This window comes from Syngnathus leptorhynchus, chromosome 6, assembly GCF_054491065.1.
Source record: "Syngnathus leptorhynchus isolate UIUO chromosome 6, UIUO_Slep, whole genome shotgun sequence".
In the NCBI taxonomy this organism is placed as follows: domain Eukaryota; kingdom Metazoa; phylum Chordata; class Actinopteri; order Syngnathiformes; family Syngnathidae; genus Syngnathus; species Syngnathus leptorhynchus.
The window spans coordinates 1598212-1616648 of NC_141200.1; the positions used below are offsets into that span (position 1 = coordinate 1598212).

At 45.0% G+C, this 18437-nt stretch overlaps 1 long non-coding RNA gene across 1 annotated transcript in view; it reads right to left on the bottom strand.

Moving 5' to 3' along the window:
* The window catches only part of LOC147055142 (uncharacterized), a 52192-nt gene that overhangs the window by 23446 nt on the left and 10309 nt on the right, over positions 1–18437 (bottom strand). The window lies entirely within an intron of this gene.

Here is an 18437-nt window from a genome sequence, read left to right on the forward strand (position 1 = left end):
GTGAGTCCATGCTACATAATGACCCCCCCCCCCCCAAGCTACACTCCCTAGTTTGAGAACCAATGCATTTAACTATGACATCTCGAATCTTCGCCCCATGAGTGCGACATTCATAGAGCCCCCCTGTCATGTACATGTCTTACCAGCTTGTTGCGGTAAAGCTGCAAGCAGATGCTTCCGATAAGAAAGTTAAGCCAGAGGAGGCTCTGGAAGCCATTGATCTTTGGACTCCATATTGTGCCAGGGCTTTTGCTCTTTCCCTTAACCCTCTTTGTTGTGGTCGCTGGGACAATTGGTTACAGCCTCGTCCCTTGCTACAAAACGCAGGATCCAGTTACAGAGAGTGGAGGGAAAGGCATCTATAGGGGAAATTGACTTTAGACACATTGTCCCAATCACATGCAACACTGCTGAGACTATGAAAAAAATTAGCTGTAACTTGATGATTGCTCTTCAGATCAATTCCAGATAGTGCCGTGCTGAGTATTTGCTAACGGGGACCGTCTTCATTTAAGACTTATTTAGACTTAAGCCACTACTTACCACCACCGCCTGAACCCAAAACCCTGATTTACTGTATTCTGTTATTATTTATCGCCTGCAGGAGGATGTCGGGGGTACTGCGCCAAAACCCACACAGGCACAGGGACAATGTGCAAAGTCCACACAGGAAATCCTAAGCCAAGATTTGAACCCTGAACCTTAAAATTTTGAGCCGGAGATGCCAACTATTAATCCGCCATGTTGCCCCAGGTGGAAGATATTTTCCCCTCGCTCACGCGACTCATTCTTGCAAACTGCTGTCATTCTTTGCCGATTAGAAAATTTGCACCTCCCGCAATTGTTTGCACTGTAATAAAACTCAGGCCTTTTGGTGTCTCTGGGATTCCTGACTGATGACGGCGCTTTGCTTTTTAGAGCTTGCGGCCGTTCGCCCGTGGAAAATGTAGCTCGTCGAAAAACTACCGTAGCTGTTTTCGTTCGGGTGTCTGCGGGATAAAATGAAGAATAATAGAAGGAGTCTCGCCGATGATGTTCGCCCTGCCACAATTAGGAGCAGACCCGCTGAGTGCTGGAGAAGACGCACGACGGAGAGAAGCAGCCTCTGCCATCGCCTATGAGACGTGACAATGAGGGCGGAAGATTCCAGCCCAGAAAATGTCATCTTAATGGCCTATATTGTTCTGTCTCATCCATCACACACACATTCCTTCTTTATTAAAGTAGATCCATTATACCCAGTTGACCTCTGTTCCCCCTTTCCCCATTTGTCCACAACTCATACTGCACTGAACTCAACCATGCCAAAGGTTCTTTTTTTTTGGGGGGGGGGATTCACCATCATCCAACTATGCTAAAATCGCCACTTAGCTGTAAAGTAGCTTGAATTCCAGGATACATTGATTTTATTCATAGCTGGAATGGATTGGAGACATTTCACCCTCGGATACGCCTCAAATATGACATCTTGTACAATCGAGGGCTACGTAGCCATCATATTTATGCTAGCAAGGCAGCCATATTGTGATAGGAACAGTCGTCCGTCATTTCTAGCTCGTAAAACCAATCAGACGTTGACATGCCTTGCTATGGGTGGTTTCATTTGCACAAGGAGATCCACATGCGCTCGTGATCTCATCCTATCAGACTGTCAAAAGTTGTGCGTTTAATTGATCACTTCTGCCTGGGCATTGGATGCAATACAGCCGACGGGTTATTCTTTTCATGCTCACCGAATGGCCAAAGGGTTGATGAGGCTAAATGTGGTTCATGTCCCAGAGACTCCCTGTAGCACCACTTGGAAAAGCATCAGCACACATATTCCACATTAACACCAGTGGTGGGAAGTAATCAAGTCCAAATATTTCATTTCTGTACTTGAATCAGTACTTACGCAAGTATCTGTGCTTCTGCTCGAGTACGATTGCTGCCTTTGATTAAGACACACTTGCAGAGTTAACCGATGTCTGTGTGATGACTTTAGCATACTACACCGCACTTGCGGCTTTATTTTTATTTTTCCAAACACAATTATCACTCGAGACTATCACGGGCCTCTCTCGGCACATTGATATCCTTACGGCTCTGCTCCACCAGTGCGGATAAAAAGCTCCATTTGGCCACACGGATTAAAACCATCATTTGATTTATCTGTATTGTTGCACAAGCCTTCCAAATGATACGCCTCAGGCTTCAAAAACTCTTCTCACTGTTTTATTCGGGATGTGAGACAGCAATCAGAAGTTGCTGACTGACATCTGCAGCGCGACCTTGCTGGATGCTTGGCGATACGCTCCAGTGTAGAGAAGAATCCATCAATTTAATGGTGCTGACACCTTCCACTCAAAAGTTGAAGGCTGGCCCACTTTAACACTGCGCTGTCTTTTGGCAAGTCGTAGATGTGTAAAAGAACTTGGCGTATTCCCCCCATACAGAGGCCCGAGATGCGTAGTCACTTTGTTGGGACTCTGTCGGAGGGCAATTTTTTATATCAACCAAAAATGCATATTGGCCGATCATCCGTCTCTTCATCTTCTGAAGTGCTTAGGTCATGGGTGAGCTGGAGCCTATCCTAACTGACTTTGGATGGGTCACGAGTCATCCACAGGACACACAAGAGTCTACCATTCAGACCGATGGTAGATTTTGAGTCTTCCATTTGACCTTTAACAGATTCCAATTCGACAAAGGACAAATGTCCCATCACCAATCTCCAAACAAAACGATAACGCGTAATCAACTATTGTCGATGATGTGGAATTACCATCCAAAGCGTGAGGTAAGGACTTTGACTTCTGCACTTGACTTAAAAAAAAAAAAAGACATAAATGGTGGTTTTGAAAATGGTTTGATCTGATGTGACAATCAAGCAAAAGCTGGCGAGCATAGTAGGAGGAAAGCCGTAAACATGAGAAGACACTCCAGTCACAGGAATCCCACGTTCATTCTTTCTTTCAGACACCGCTGTGAAACACGGCGTAGCTAATTGTACAGTGGTCACCCGCTGAGTCTAAATAGGGTGCGAGACCACACATTGCGATGCAGGAAAAGGCCAATTGTGAGCTCTCTTAACTGATTGTTTTACTTTGGGGTGATCCATCTGCTCGAGGGTCTTAAAATACACTCACTTCCATTTATTTTCATGTCTCTGCCGCGGCTGGGTTAATGAGAAGTGACAGTCGGGGGCCGTGTTTCTAAGGCATCATCCCAAATACTGTCCAAAATGGATTCCCAATATATTTTTACATGCCCAGCATCAAAGTGAGAGACTTATTGATTTTGAACAAAAGTTGAGTTGCAGTTACAGTATTATATATATTTTGGGACCAAACCATTTGAGTGACATTTGATTTCATCCCATCTTAATACAAAGACGTAAAATTCATTTGTGATGTCATTTTATTTATCACCCTTTGGGGAGAGGACGAGTCAAAATCCAAACAATTGAAGGTGGAAAGAGTTATGTAAAACTGATTAATTTTCCAGCATTCATAAAAAGATGTTTTTTTTATTTGTTTGTCTTTGCGGTTAAACAGGCAGCAGGTCACAGTGACCCAGCAACATTTTGGCATAACATTGAGACAAACATGCAATGATAATGGCTGTATTGGGATATTACTTTTTAATAACAGTGTGAATCCTTTTTTTGGGGATTTCTTCCGAGCTACCTCTTAAATTTTGCTGCGATCCAACTAAGCAAGTGTTAGCCCTCACAAAGTTTTTGGACCACAAGAATATGAGTACAAGTGATAAGGTTAATCAAAGTCATTTCGGTTTACCTTTTGTGTCCCCCCCCAAACACACTCATCCCATATTGAGATTAGCTGTGGCTAGTAGGGCTTTGTGTCAAATACACAAAGTACATTCACACAAATTCTTCTCCCCACCTCGCTCTTTCCCCGGTCTGGCCCAGGAAAACCGCATGGCGGGGTCACCGCGCTCTCCCCCTGCCAAACCAGAGCCATAATTTTGCTTTTGTTTCAGACATAAGCCTCAAAGCCTGAAATATAGAGACCCGGGCTGGGAAATCAGTTGGTAGAGGGGAAGGAAGGAAGGAGCGGACTATCCCAGCGAACCTTTTGGTTTGCGTTACGCTCCTTTCCCTGAATGTTGACGCCTGATTTGTTTATTAGGCAACGTCAAGGGAAACTACGTCCCAACGCCATAATTCCCAGTAAGGCTTCTCCTAATGTACACACAGCTGACATTTACAATATGTGGGCCTTGGCGAAACACACTTTCTGCCAATCACCACCTTGTGTTAAAAACAAAAGCACACACACATATGCATGCACTGGATCCTTAAGGCTACTATTGTAACAGAGCGGAGTGGAGGTGGCGTGGGAGTGTTGGAGCGAAACCCCAAAACCTCAACCTCCTTTTAAGCCAAACAAAGGCGTTTTTATTTGAAAGCCTGCTAGCGCTTTATTCTGCCTTGACCTCAGGAAGTTATGCCTTTCGCTCCACTTGCACACGCTGTTCCACCATAAGGAGAATCGAGACACATCGGATGGCCAAAGTGCAGTGCGGCCACCAGCCCTGACCACCTTGTTTGACAGGAAGCCGGATGCTTGGATGGAAAGAAAATGGCTTTTGGATGTTCTATTGTGGTTACGTGATGCATTCCACGAGGGGAACAAATGTCATTTACTAGGGGTGTGACACTATTGTGGTGCCTTGAGATAAGAGTGACTCAACTGATTGGTTTTTAGAGCAGATTTTTTTTTTTTTTTTTGCTTGACTCATGACAGGAGACTTTGCGACACGAGCCAACTGTGGTGGCGGTAAAATCCAAACGCACTTTTCAGGAAGCAGCAATTTGGCAAATAGCAGGTAGCAATCAAATGACTGCAAGTTTTGAGATTTTCAAATGAACATTTCAATAACATTTTCATGATCAGCGCAAGGATGATGTCAAGTTATCGCAAGAGATCACAGATTATTTGCTAAAGCTATTGTCAACGGCGTATAGCAACAGGATCGACAATAAATTAATATTCTGTCACATTTTTTTTTGTTTCCACCTGTTGCTATATAGATAACAGACTCATATTTTTTTGGTTTCAACTAATATAAACATATTTGTGAGAAAATTTAGACCATCAATACTTGACTGTGAACTTTTTGTGACATTTTTGTTTGGTAATGTGCCGTGCGGTTTTGTGTATATTGGCTCACCGTTTGGGAAACTGAGCTACGCCATCAAAGTCTTCCATCCTCTTAGCTATCGCTCGCCATCCTTCTGCACATTACATCCATCACGACTCTAAAGTTGTGCGGCTATCCGCCAATCCGACCTCACTCAGCAGAGTACCACAGACTAAAAGCACTTGTCCGGGCCTTTTTTTTTTTTTTTTTTTTGTGATGGATCGAGTTCCTCGAAGGATGACATGTGGAAGCCTTTATTTTCACAAGATTTTCATGCTGACTATTTACTCTCGGTGACCACTGGCGAGTTTGATCTTGTCATTTTTGATTAGCATCCGTCTCGGAGAGTCGGCGGCACGGAGCGCATACCGTAAGGTTTTGTAATCCAAACTGAATTGACAGTAAGCAATGCGATTGCAGTCTCTTAACATTACGCATGAAAAACACACTCGGATTTATGCAAGGTCAATGAAACAGACGTATTATGGTAACATAATGTGCCTAGATTTACGACATGGCAACGTAAACACTGAGCGCAGATTGAAGGATTCAACCTTGAGGCAGGTTGCTACCTGTTTATTTCTCGGAGGAAACCGCACAAACGCATCACCATCAACATCGACGTTAGTCCGCGTCGGAATTCCTTTTCAAATCTTACATTTCACACCACCCATTTGAACAATTGCGTTATTACACCAGCGGAAATAGACCCAAGCGGGACTCAGGAATGTTGATGATGATGTAAGACGACACTAAACTCAAATATATGGAAGCCCGGAGGCCCCTGTGATCGATGGCTGGTGTTTATGCAAGCCAATCATGACAAAATACTCAATCTAACTGCATCAGTGTCAGAAAGAATTGACAAAAAATGGCCAGGATGGATTTATAAGTGCGAGATCCAGTGAGGTGGTCTGGATGATGACGATGACGTTATGAACTGCGAAATTTAAGATGATACATTTTCTACGGTGTAGTCGCAAACACAACTTGCACAAACACATGACGGGTTGAGGCTATTTTGGTGTCTTGACAAACCTTTTAGTGCTACCGTAGTGATGTGGCTAACAAATCACAGGCCGTCCTGAAACAACAGCGAGTGGGATTGCCTTGAGTTATAATCTGCGGCGGGTTCCGGTGCCACATTTACAATAACTTCAGTCACCCTCTCGCAAAACTATCCAGAACATGATAAATTGTCGACATATTTCAATAATTGTGCTTCGCAGAGAGAGGTTAGCTGGAGGTCTCAGATATTGTCAAGTCGAGCTCGGGTACAATGCAAAGCCGCAGACCGTGATTTTTTTTTCTATGCAATCCACATAGCTGACTCAAGCCACATTGCTCTTCTTCCAGTTTCGCGGCCTTGTGGACGTCACACTGAAGAGAAGGCATCAACTTGTCCCCATGTCGTTTTTGTTTTATGCGCTTCGTCCCAGACAGAAATTAGTAACAGAAGCTACGACGAGTTCATAGCCTCGCATACCGAGGCTCTTTTCCCACCAGTGTTCCAGTCTATCCGTTTCAAACTAAACACTGTTGGGTTTTTAAGAGTAGTGAAGGTGTACCTGAAGGTTAACCGCGGTGTCAGGATGTCAGGATGAGGCTTGGAAAGGAAGCAGAGCTGCTGTGTAGGTGTAAGCACTTAGCATGCATGCATGCTCACGTTCGTGTCTGTGTGTAAATTATTGTGTGTGTGTGAGTGTGCGTGTGTGTGTGGTCCGGTTATTTAGGACTTCTCCTTAAATATTGTCTTTTCCTTCCATTTGCCAGTGACTGTTTTTAGAAGGCAGGCTGGATTTTACGCTGATGTGATGCTCACAGGGTGGGAGCGGATACGGGATGTTCACTCAAAAGCAACTACACGGCGTTATCAAATCTCATTTTTATAATACGCACAGCCACTAGGGGGCATATTTGCATGGAATTACATGGGAACTTATGCTATGTCAGATCAAGTCGTCTACTTTATGTGGAACACTAGAACATCGATGGCTTCAATAAATTGTTTGTTTGTTTTTTACATTAAAGTTCTGGATGTATTCTGTAACAGCGGATTTTGTGTGAATTATGATCTTTGGGCATATGTGACACATTTTGCAAAGGAATTGGAAATGTTCTTACCCATAATCAACCAAGATAACGCGCTAGTAAAGCTAATCAGTGGTACTGACACTTGGGTCTGCTCTAGGCTAAGCAGCACGTTGTTAGCGTTTGAACCAAAATGATATGATAAGTACGGTTTCCTTGTTATGACGACCCTCTGAGAGATAATATAATTACAATGTGGAGACATACCTGACTGGCACCATGATGCCGCAGGGACTATGGTGTGTCCCCCCCCCCCCCTTGTTGCATTTGAGTGCATTTTAGAAATAGCAGAAAATATATTGGGATATAACACCCCCCCCATGGTGACTTTGTAAGAAGCGAACCACAAATAGGAGAGGGAACACTGTATTTCCAAACCGGCGTCTATTCCCAAACATCACTAGCATTTTTGTAATATGTCGGATGAAACGCGGCTCCGTTCGCATTCTTCGTCCACATGTTCGGAGCAACATGGTTGTCGCCAGAGAGCAGATTTATTGCTACAATAGAACAATGTGTGCAGTGAAACAATCGGACACATAATTTCTTCTGGATGTTGCGCGACTTCAAAGGACCCTAAGCTTTTATTCGCAGCCCTGCTCGATGGCTTGCAGATGTGACAGATGTCACCATGTTAGAGAAGCACACAAACTGCTGTGTCATTCACTTTGTCCAACGTCCCCACGGCACAGTGGGAAAATCTGCCAGTCGCCGGCTGACACTTAATAGGCTGGCTGTGTCATTTCGCATCCACGCCAGTGGCCGTGTTTTCATGTGCGCAGTTGCGGCAGCTCGATTTAAGTTTCTGCAAATGTTGTTTTTTCATCAAGTTGTCATTTTTGAAGCCACATTGTTTTCTCAAGTGTTTCAAGTTGACCACACCTCAACCGCGATGCTGACAAGTCATATATTTTGTTCCCGAAGCTACGGACCAGGTGAGAAGACTCAATGCGGGCTACCTGTGGAAATCGGAAGAACTGGCAAGCTATGCATTTTTGTATCTGGGCCTTCATAACGGTCTTGCTCAACTTAATCCACCTCTTACTAGATCACGTCACAATCATAGAAAGAATCACTGCCATACAAAATGCAAGTCAAACTAATTGCTTATCCTCGCAAGGGAGCAGGAGCAAAATCTTAAGGTGGGCAATCAGCGCTGGTATACCACCAAGTTTTTAGTCTGATCCAGTGACAATTTCAATGTCCTGTCTTGTTAACGACACAATCGACAGTGGAGAATGGAGACGCTAGCAACTAGCGCAAAAGTCAAAAAGTTTCAAAATGTTGTTGACGTCTGCAACCCACTTCCAATGACTTCTTCATTCCAGCTCGTCTCTCAGCACCGACACTCTTCCCAACACGCTCTACTCTGCCAGGAACACACCTGAGCGCCTTCCTTCCGTCCTCAGGTATTTCTACTGAAAGCCATAATAAATCATTTGTCTTTTGTGTCTGCGCTTGTGTGTGATCCACCTCGTCTGGCCGTGTTTTAAGGCTAAATAAGGTGCAGGTTTCACTTTTTTTTTTGCACGTGATCTCTTCTTCTTGTCATCACTCCGATGCCCCATTTGCACAAACTGAATGGTGCGGAAAGCTCGCAGTCAGAGACACGAGGACGGGAAGACAAAGCAAACGGCCTCGGTCAGAATGGAGCAATGCAATATTTGGTCACTTCACATGTGTTCCTTATATCACATGTCAGTGATTTCGGCTGCGGTGAAGTGACACTGCGGGGAGGGAAAGCAAAGTGTTTATTCAAAGGGAAGAATGTGACATTTTGACCAAGATTCAGCAGCGTGGTGGGCCGTGCAAATATGAAAAGCATTCAGAGTGATAAGAGTTTCCAAAGAACATATGATCTGCGGAGAGATCACAGTCGGGAAGGGGAAGCGGTCCCGTCATCCGTCTGCAAAGTCGGGAACAATCGTTGGAATCTTCTGGTCAGAGCTTTTTGTGTGTTTGAGCCCAAGTCTTCCTGACAACCCCTTCCTCCCTGTGTCATCCCGCCGTCCAAGCTCAGTGGCTTGGAGCACAGGCAAAAAGTTCCTAAATCCGCTGCCTTTCTGCATTCTGGGTCGGTGGGAGTGGACTTCCTGAAAACAATGGCGCGGGCTAATCTGCGGGATTTGTCGGTGGATTTGATAAAGACCCCTGTTCTTAGCCAAAGTTTCTCTGACCTCTTGTTCTAAACTTCTCATCTCGCCGTGGACACCCCCAAACCCCCTGCCCCTCCCTCGTCCCCTGGGATGAATGGAGCGAGAGTGGATTACCAGAGGTGCTGTATCTGTAATTAAACTCTACTCCCCCTTACATCCCTCCATTTTCAATGGCCGCATTCTCCCTTTTCTTTGGCGCGGCGACGCTGCCTTAGTCCTAATGAAAGGGGCCACGCTGACGACTCCCCTGAGGAAAGCGCGGTGGTGTCAGGGTCATGAGTCAGAGGTCAATCCTCAGAGGTTAGGCGGAGGTTAATAAGGTGTTTTGTCACTCGAAGAAATGTCTAATCTCCCTGAGACTCAAAAGGACATGGCCATCCCCCCCAAACACACTTTCATTATCCTCTTTTGAAGCGCTTCCTCTTTGTAGTCCATCGACAAGCTGCTGTTTGTCGACAATCAATTTACGCATGTACCCCGTGAATTAAGCCCCGTCCTAAATCGGTGGATTGCATTTTTGAATGATTTCAAGACTGGGTTGCCAAGAGAAATGATTGGCAGCCCCCGGTAATCTCAAGTCGGGGCACTCGTAAATCGAGACAAAACTGTACTCGTAAAGTCGTGCAAATAACTGCGAGGCTCTGCTCGCAGTCGTCTTTCAAAACCGGCCGGCTCATCCGATTGCCGCGGGCCAATTAAAATTCCAGCCTTTGGCCGGGGCTGAGCTGCCACGGCTGGAACTCGCTCAGCCGCAAACGCATCTCCGCTGACAGGAGTGCGCTTGATGAGGGTATTATTTTAATGGAAAAGAGATGCCTATTCATTACCGTCACTAAGACACAAAGAACAGATAATGACAGGAAGCGAAGGGTGGCAGCGGGCCAGGTCCGCCAAGAACATTGCCCGCTTGCCAGCTGTAGGCAATAACGCGGTTGCACGCGTCTCATTTACATACATATACTGTCAAATATTTGATTTGTGACTATGTTGAATACATCACACAACATATATTCCATTTGTCTTTCAGACGTTTGACGGTTTTGCCTGGGATTAGACGCTGATGCACTGACCGGAGCTGAAACTGCAGAACGCATTTGGCCTCCTGACGCCCACGTTTCCTGTTTACTATATTATTTTCTGCTTACTTCCTTATGGGTGGGCACTCATATCTTTAGATACATTTTTGCGTGCATGAGCGTTCCAGCATATGTGCCCTCGCTTGAAATTGATCTCGACACCAACCAGGAGCCGTGTATTCACACACACACACACACACACACACACACACACACACACACACACACACACACACACACACACACACACACATGCGAATATGCTCAGAGCAACTTCAACGCGACTGAGGTTTAAGCGAACGCTGGCGAGTGTGTGTTTGTGAAATATGGTTGGCGACTCTTGAGGAAAGCCACAACACAAGTCAAGGCCATGTGGTGTGCCGTGCCTTGTGACGGCGAGGAATGTGACATATTGAGGGCTAACAGGCTTTTCCACAAACAACAATATGGGGAAATCCCACATTCGTGTCCTTAACATGTTTGTGAAAGAGTCACTCTGTTATTGTCTGCTGTCAAAGTGAATTACAGTCTTGAGCAAAGACGCTTTGGTCTTCCGCATAGCTCAATGGAATCCCCAGACACAGTTGGACGGATGCTACAAGGGTGACTGTTGTTTTGTGGCATCTGAAAACGGTTGAGGAAGAACTGTTTTACCTTCAACCTAGGACACATCAGTCATACCGCATCTTTGAACTCTTTCTAACCTAGATTAGTCCTTGCTTGAATATTGAAGATCATCCTTTAGATCCTTTCGATCCGCTTTTCTCAGTGTTGTCTGAAAAACTCCCTGGTTTGTTTCTCCCGAAAGTGGAATCTTTGAAATTTTTGTTCCCCTTTCAAATACACAGTAAAAATTTGGCAAAGCTACCTTTTACGTACTGCAAAACTACTAGTTTAATATCCTTCAGGAAACCACGGGGTTGTAAAATGCTCCAACAGTTGTAGTGGGTGAATCTTCTGTTGTGCATCACTGACATTTTCAGCGAGGTCCGTCCTTTCAACGGCGGGCCACAGCTGCGTTACTCTTGCCTTGGCGCCCCGGGCCTCTTACACGTCTTGCGGTTTTGGTATCACCCAAAGGTGTCTGATGCATTTGGCTGTCGTGCTCGGGTGGCCTGCCCTGCGGTCGCCCCGTGTTTGGCTTTCTGCTTCACGCTCAGATTAGCAGCTATCTCCTCCGGGCTCTGGCTTTTCCTGGAAACAAGCTCGCTCGTCAAGTATTTGCTTATATTTCGGTGTGAACTGGCGCGCTCGCCCGTGTTCCTCCTCTGAGTGGATCCCCACCGTGCCAAGAGATCACTGTGGACCCCTCGGAATCTCTGATTGATTTACAGTTTAAGTCACAGACAGTAGAGCCATCTTAGGCAACTTCTCTACTTTTGGAGACGATTTAGTGTCTCTGTTTTTACCATCATTGCACTGTACGTTTATGTAAGTACGATACACCGACGGAAATGATGAATGGCATGCCCAGAGCGTCAACCCTGATGAAGTCATCACGCTGCCGGAGTGGTGGTAGTGATACCACTGCACAACTTAAATATGATGCATCCTAGCGACGCTTTGTGCCATCTTTCCTCATCATGAAGGACGCTGTGCTTGTAATGAGAGCAAATCCTTGCCGGGTGGGAACGCATCATTGTCGTTCTGACATAAATAAACCTCGAGAGATGTGCCAAGTGCCGGTTCCCAGAAGTTGAGCAAAAGGACCTCGCAGCATCTCTAGCCCACTTGTTGCTTTCATTGGGCTTATTTGCATTCAGCATCAGTCTCGGTCCACTTCAAGTGTGGCCTCGTCCCCGTGGAATCAGTCCAGGGTCTTTGTTGGGTTTCTTACAATATCTTTGAGTCATTAGCATGTCTCTTCTTCCTATGCGAGTTGGTGTGTTACGCTAAATATCATCACTGGGTTTGTAGCTCGGTTTCAAGATTCTGACTGCTTATCTTTTGCGTGAACGGGAACAGATGTAACGACGTTGATTTCATTTTTTGAAGACGATGGTATTCTTCTTTGTGTGAGTCAAATGACTTGAGCAGTTTGGCAATCTGCGACAATGTCAATCCACTTTGTCTGGAATTCTACGAGACAAAAAAAATTATATATATTCTACAGCAGCCTACACTAGAAACAATAAATTACTAAACTTCCCTCGTCCATTACAGCTCCCGCTTTGTGTAAATCTGCTCAATATTGGCAAAGACGTGTGTTTATTTAAGCAAGCCGTTGGCGAGCATTTTGTCAATCCTGTGCGTCAAAGTCGTCATTGAAAAGTGTAATAAACATTTCTCGTCTTGTCCAAACAGCCACGCTTTCATTTATTGTCTCAGATGCCACAAATCAGCCACCTCCATGGGCAAAAACAAATATGATATATTTTCAACATTGTTTGACCTAAGTGTCTGCTCTAGAGGAAGAGTGGCTACAGCAGCAGGGTTATTTATACCGCACCAGTTCCAGCTGAGAGCGTTTTAGAAAGGAACCAGGTCCTACGCCACAGGAAAGGGGTCACGGTTTAGCAAGGTGTGGGCACAGCACATTCCTGGCATGGTGCGCTAACCCGCGGGTGGAAGCCACCCTGCTGCCGGCCCTCATGAATGGAGGTAAACAGAAAATGTGACTCACGGCTCGCCCAGACGAATGCCACCCGGTCCCGAGTCCAGACAGATAAGTCTGTCGTGCGGATGATGTAAGACCGTTGTCCTACCCCTGCTGTCCATTTTTGTCATCTGCCTTTTATCCCCCCCAGGCCAGGTCAGTGAGCGTAATTCCCTTCTGTCGCCAAACTACAGGCTGGGAGCCGGTTTTGAACTGGCTACTGTCTGAAATCAAATTCATAATTGACATGGCCTATGCGCTTGAAAGAAGGTAAAAGTAAAAAAAAGTACAAATGTATTTTGAATTTAAACACAGAGATGAGCAACTCGGAGTGGTCCTCGATTAAATAAACACGTTTACTATGGCTGAGCAACTTTGAGTTGTAATTACAGTATTTGCCACTAGGAGGCAGACACTGCTGACAGTATCTCCAAGACTGTCCTTCTGCGTAAAGGGTGTAAAAATCACAAAAGGATTTTACAGGCTACCTGGTTCAAAAGATAAATAAACATCAGATGGTCTGTCTACTTTCCATTGAACTTTTGTACTTTTTCAAAAAGAAAAAAAAAAGACAATCTTCATAACATAAAAACCCAAATATTCATAACACCGTCTGTCCAATATCTGGCTTTGAATCAACAAAAGAAAAAAATGAAATGATAATGAAACACTCAATAAAAAAGGCCCACATGTCCAAAGAATGCGGTCCCACAGTTGAAAGTCCCTTCCAGAATGTGCTTTTGCATTTTCAGGCTCCATAAAAGACAACCTCCACGAGACAGTGCATTTGGTAATGTGCTGTTAAAAGTTAATCATTACATAATGAATGGATGAAGCTGGCATGTCGGGATGTCTAATGACAGGCCTGTGTGTGATAAGGAGGTCCCGCCAGCAGGAATAAGGAAGACGGACGTTTATTTACACACCGACCTCATCAAAGCTGAGACGCGACTTGGTTTTAAACTCAACTGCGCCCACTTTATTCTCAGAGACTCCAGGGTGTAACGGTGTATTTTGCTTCTTCTTTAGCTTTTGTTGCGACAACATTTGTGTCGCTTTGTCTTGAACAAGACCCGGCCATTCTCCAAATCTGCTCCGTGCACCTTGCGAGTGTTCGATAGGTATCTGAATAAATGGAGTAGAGTACGATTAAAAAAACTGTGTTTTTACAAGTGGAATGATTTGATTCAGTATGATTACGATTCCATTCAATATGGCTTGTAGCTTTTGGCTTGTCGATTCATGTAAAAGCACGTAAAAGAAGCTTGCCGCCGTGCGTACCTTTTGCCTCTGCGAGGTCACGCAGTTCATCCACAAGCAGTAATATCGAGGTGTCGTTGCCATGGTTTTAAAAAAACGGACCCATATAAACACCTACAGGTGAGGGCCGACGTCTTATCTGACAAATCGCAAATACGCTCCCCGAGTTGTCGGTGTGCGCCTATGTATCGAGAAGAATATTTTGGAGCCTTGACTGAGGAAATTGAAAGATTATGCTTTAGGTCAAGCAAGTATTCATTTTGGAGCAAGTGGCCTATCATCTGCATTTATGTCAGCTTTACCATGTAAAGAGATGCTGTGGTTGTAAATACGGTTCAGAGCATTTGGGGAGAAATTTGGGTTGGAACGATTAATTGACAACGAATCAATTAACAATTGTTTGATTCATAGAACGATTGTTTGTTGTTACAAGCAACTCAAAGCATCAAGCCAAACGCCGAGTTCTGCAGCTACATACTGATTAAAAAAAAAAAAATGGTGTTTACATCAGCCTCACACGCACGTACGCATACCACAGCTGTACCGATTCCATTGCGTTCTCACTATGCTACCTATCCGCCGCTAACACACGGGCTAATTACCGCCTAATGACTTAATGCGAGTTGCGGTTTCCACTCAGCAGGAAGCAACCGTTCTGTTTTGCATCCAGTAGCGTGCTCCCGCAGAATGACTCACCCCCGTTTGGCCCCGCACTCCTTTGGCTCGCTGCATGCTGGGAGACGAGCGCTAAGGCTCCCGTGGCTTTTTCAATGCTGCCGAGATGCATAAAAGAGGCATGTTATTGAAGAGAGTGAGATAAAGCACATTCGTTTTAGAACAGAAACATATGGTTTATGAAATGAGGCGTGCAAATGTGTTTGATATCTGTTTAATAGTCTGTACTCTGTTTATGGTTCACTAACAATGCAAATTCCTGTGTTTAATGGAGATTAACCATACAAGACGTTTTCTTCATCAGCGGGGGGGGAGTCTTACACTGTTGTTTTAGCTTAACCTCTCTGATTAGAAAAAGAAAGTCGTATTTTCAACTATCTGCACAAAGCCAGCGGTCGAAAAATTTACTCACACGTACTAAAGTTTTGCCCCTTGAGATCGAAAGCCTTGAAAACAGTAACCATTCTATTTTGATACAAATAATGGCATACATAAAAGAAATAGTTGACTGCAAAGTAGTCTGTTGACAAAGCACATTAGGTTCCCAAACTGAATTAAAAAGTAGTCACTGTCAGTCAAATGCAGCTCCTGGGTTTCTCGGCGAGGCAACGTTTAGCCTCCAAGATTTCATTGTGATGCCTCTTTAGTGTTGGCTCACTCTTCCGACTAAATGTCCGCAGCTAAGCCGACAAGATGGAAGCATTGACATGAGCAGGCCGCTAAAGGCCGGCCAGTTCCAATGCGTAATTCCCTGCCAGGCCAGCTGGCTTCTGCAAACCCTAGACCACCCCAGCCCGTTGAGGTAGGTGGATTAGAGGGCCACAGTGTAATGAGCCTGTGGTCACTTGGAATGGCGTGTTTGCCGGGATGCAACACTACACAAAATGCCACGGAAAAATACGTAGTACTTGCAAAATACTGACATCAATAGTCTTCTGGTCTTCAAGTACTGTACGGTATTATTAGCTTTATTTTTTCTCAGTATCTAGTATCTTGGACTGGTTCCTGCTTGTATGTTGGTTCTGTAGACGTGTGCATTTTATAAAACCCTGACAGTGGATGGTAAGATAAACGTGTCAGTTCTAGCAGGTGGTACAAGAATGCAAATAATATGTGCGCGCCCGTGTACTGAGATGTTGTGTCACTCTGGCCACCTCAGATTTCTACCGATACCATTTATGATTTACAAAACATGTAAAGCCTACGATGGATCGTGACGAAGAATGGTGCGCTTCTTCCAAGCGTCCCAGGAGAGGGAAGCGTCTTGAGGTTTTAGCCCGCTAACACTCAGACTTACCAAATGTACCGGACTTGAGACATCAAGTAGTTCTCAAGCTGGGGGGGGACGGTTTGTCTAGTGCGAGTACGCCCGAAGACGTGTCCGTCATCGGCGTCCGTGTGTGTATGTGTGTGTGCTACTCTCAGTCAGTGAGAGTGTTTTTGGATGTGGGGGGGCGCATCCAGTGTGCTGGATGTGGAGGAGGCCCACCTCCAGTCTCGCCAGATCCCTCTCTCATCACTTGGAGCAGGACAAACACTCTCCTGCTCATGTCGCCACAGGTTTTGTTGGAGGGGGGGGGGGGAAAGTGGTTCTCTTTTGGAATTTGTCTCCTTTGTCTTACTTCACGCAGAAGATTCCATTCATTTTTGTCACCTTTATGAGACGGAGAGAAAAAATACCTGTGTTTTAGAGGTGAACCCGGGTTCCAAAAGTCTGTAAAAATTTCTGATCAATTTCCTTGAAGTTTCATAGGAAGTTTAAGATGGGAGGATTTGAGAAATTAGTTGTGTATAGTGAAAACGTCTTGCGTGCCATTTTATTTATGACGGCTTTGGATTCTTGCGAGCCGTCTTTTATGGATTCATGTGCTCGTCATGCCTGTGGCCGTGCACTCTGCGTGCACCCGGGCTATCTTCAGCGCTCTCTGAGCAACTGTTGCGCTCTTGGCCGAAAAATACAAACACTATTTTTCTGGGGTGCGTTTGCGAGTGAGAGCAAGAGACAATCCAAGCACCTGCTCTTAATTTGGCTGGAATATGATCAAAACATGGTAGGCTAATCAGACACATATGTCAGTCTTAATGTGCAAGCTGGATTGTTTTAACAAAACAAAAATGATGCACTTCTTAAAAGCGGAGCGAAGCCTTTCAACTAGCAAACATGTTGTCAATTAGCGGCGAATGGCAACTTAAGCCACCTTTGACCCCGAGCGTGCCCACCACCCGCTTGATGATTGCGCTTGCATTTCCTGCATCTGTCTGTGTTTGTGTGGGTGTACAAAGTTGTGGGTGCTCATTCATCTTCTTGTGGTCGCTGTGAGGATATTGGAGGCTGTCAAGCAGACATGCATGGGAAAGGCCTCCAGTCCTTGTCCAGGCTGACGCTTGGTTGTTTGCTAAACATCGTTATCCTTTTCACAACACTTTTAATGGGATGAAAATGAATTGTCATTCCGACTCGTCAATCACGCTGGAGCGCAGACGTAGACCAAACTGTGAACAAAAGTAAACCAAAAGTAACTGTCGATCATTCTGTCGGCCACTGAAGATAGAGTCTGGGTGAGGCTCGGGTGGCCACACGAGTCATCATAAAATATATATGGGTATGTACCTATATATACACATATATGTAAAAACACTGAACACAAACTTAAATGCTATTAATCCATTCCAGCCTTACAAATAAACGACAACAAATCGTGTCCTGTATTATTTTTTCACCCTGTTTAAAATTAGGCAAAAAGAAAATCCAAAAATATACTGCATGTTCAGCATGTGAGAAATGTTCCGATGGTTGTGTGCAAACGAACTAAACAATTTTGGTTCCGTTACTTAAGCCCTAAATGAGCTTTTATTTACACTTGTGCGCTCTGCTTTGGAATCGCGTACACAAATACCGTTTTGTTCCACTGCTTCACCTCGCTTGTAATGTTTAACTAGCCGTTGTGACCGTCTAACATGGAGAGTTTGGATGCAAATACACACACGCGCACACACACACACACATAGACGCACACATTGTATTGAGAGACTAAGCGAAGGCTTCTTGGCATGCGGCCTGCTTTCTAGCACCACTTATGGACAGAGCACCGTATTGCAGGGACTTCTCCAATTCATATCTTAAAAGCAAAAGCTGCTTTAGTTTCACGACAAATCCGTTCTGATGGGGCTTTTTTTCCCTCCCCCCGTCAGCAGTCGCCATAGCAGCGCTGGAAGTGAAAAGAAGCGCACCCTTGGAGGACAATATTGAGTGCGTGGAGTGTCTGCAGGATTAGGACCACAGGGTGATTTTTCATTTCACCTTCTAAACAAGAGAGTAATGTTGGAGCGGTGCTTCTCCCACAGCAGCTAATCTCCCGTCGGTACTCGAGGCCAAGTAGCAGAGTGGGAGGAAAGTGTGTGCGTGTGTGTTTGAGGGAGATGATGATGCATGCT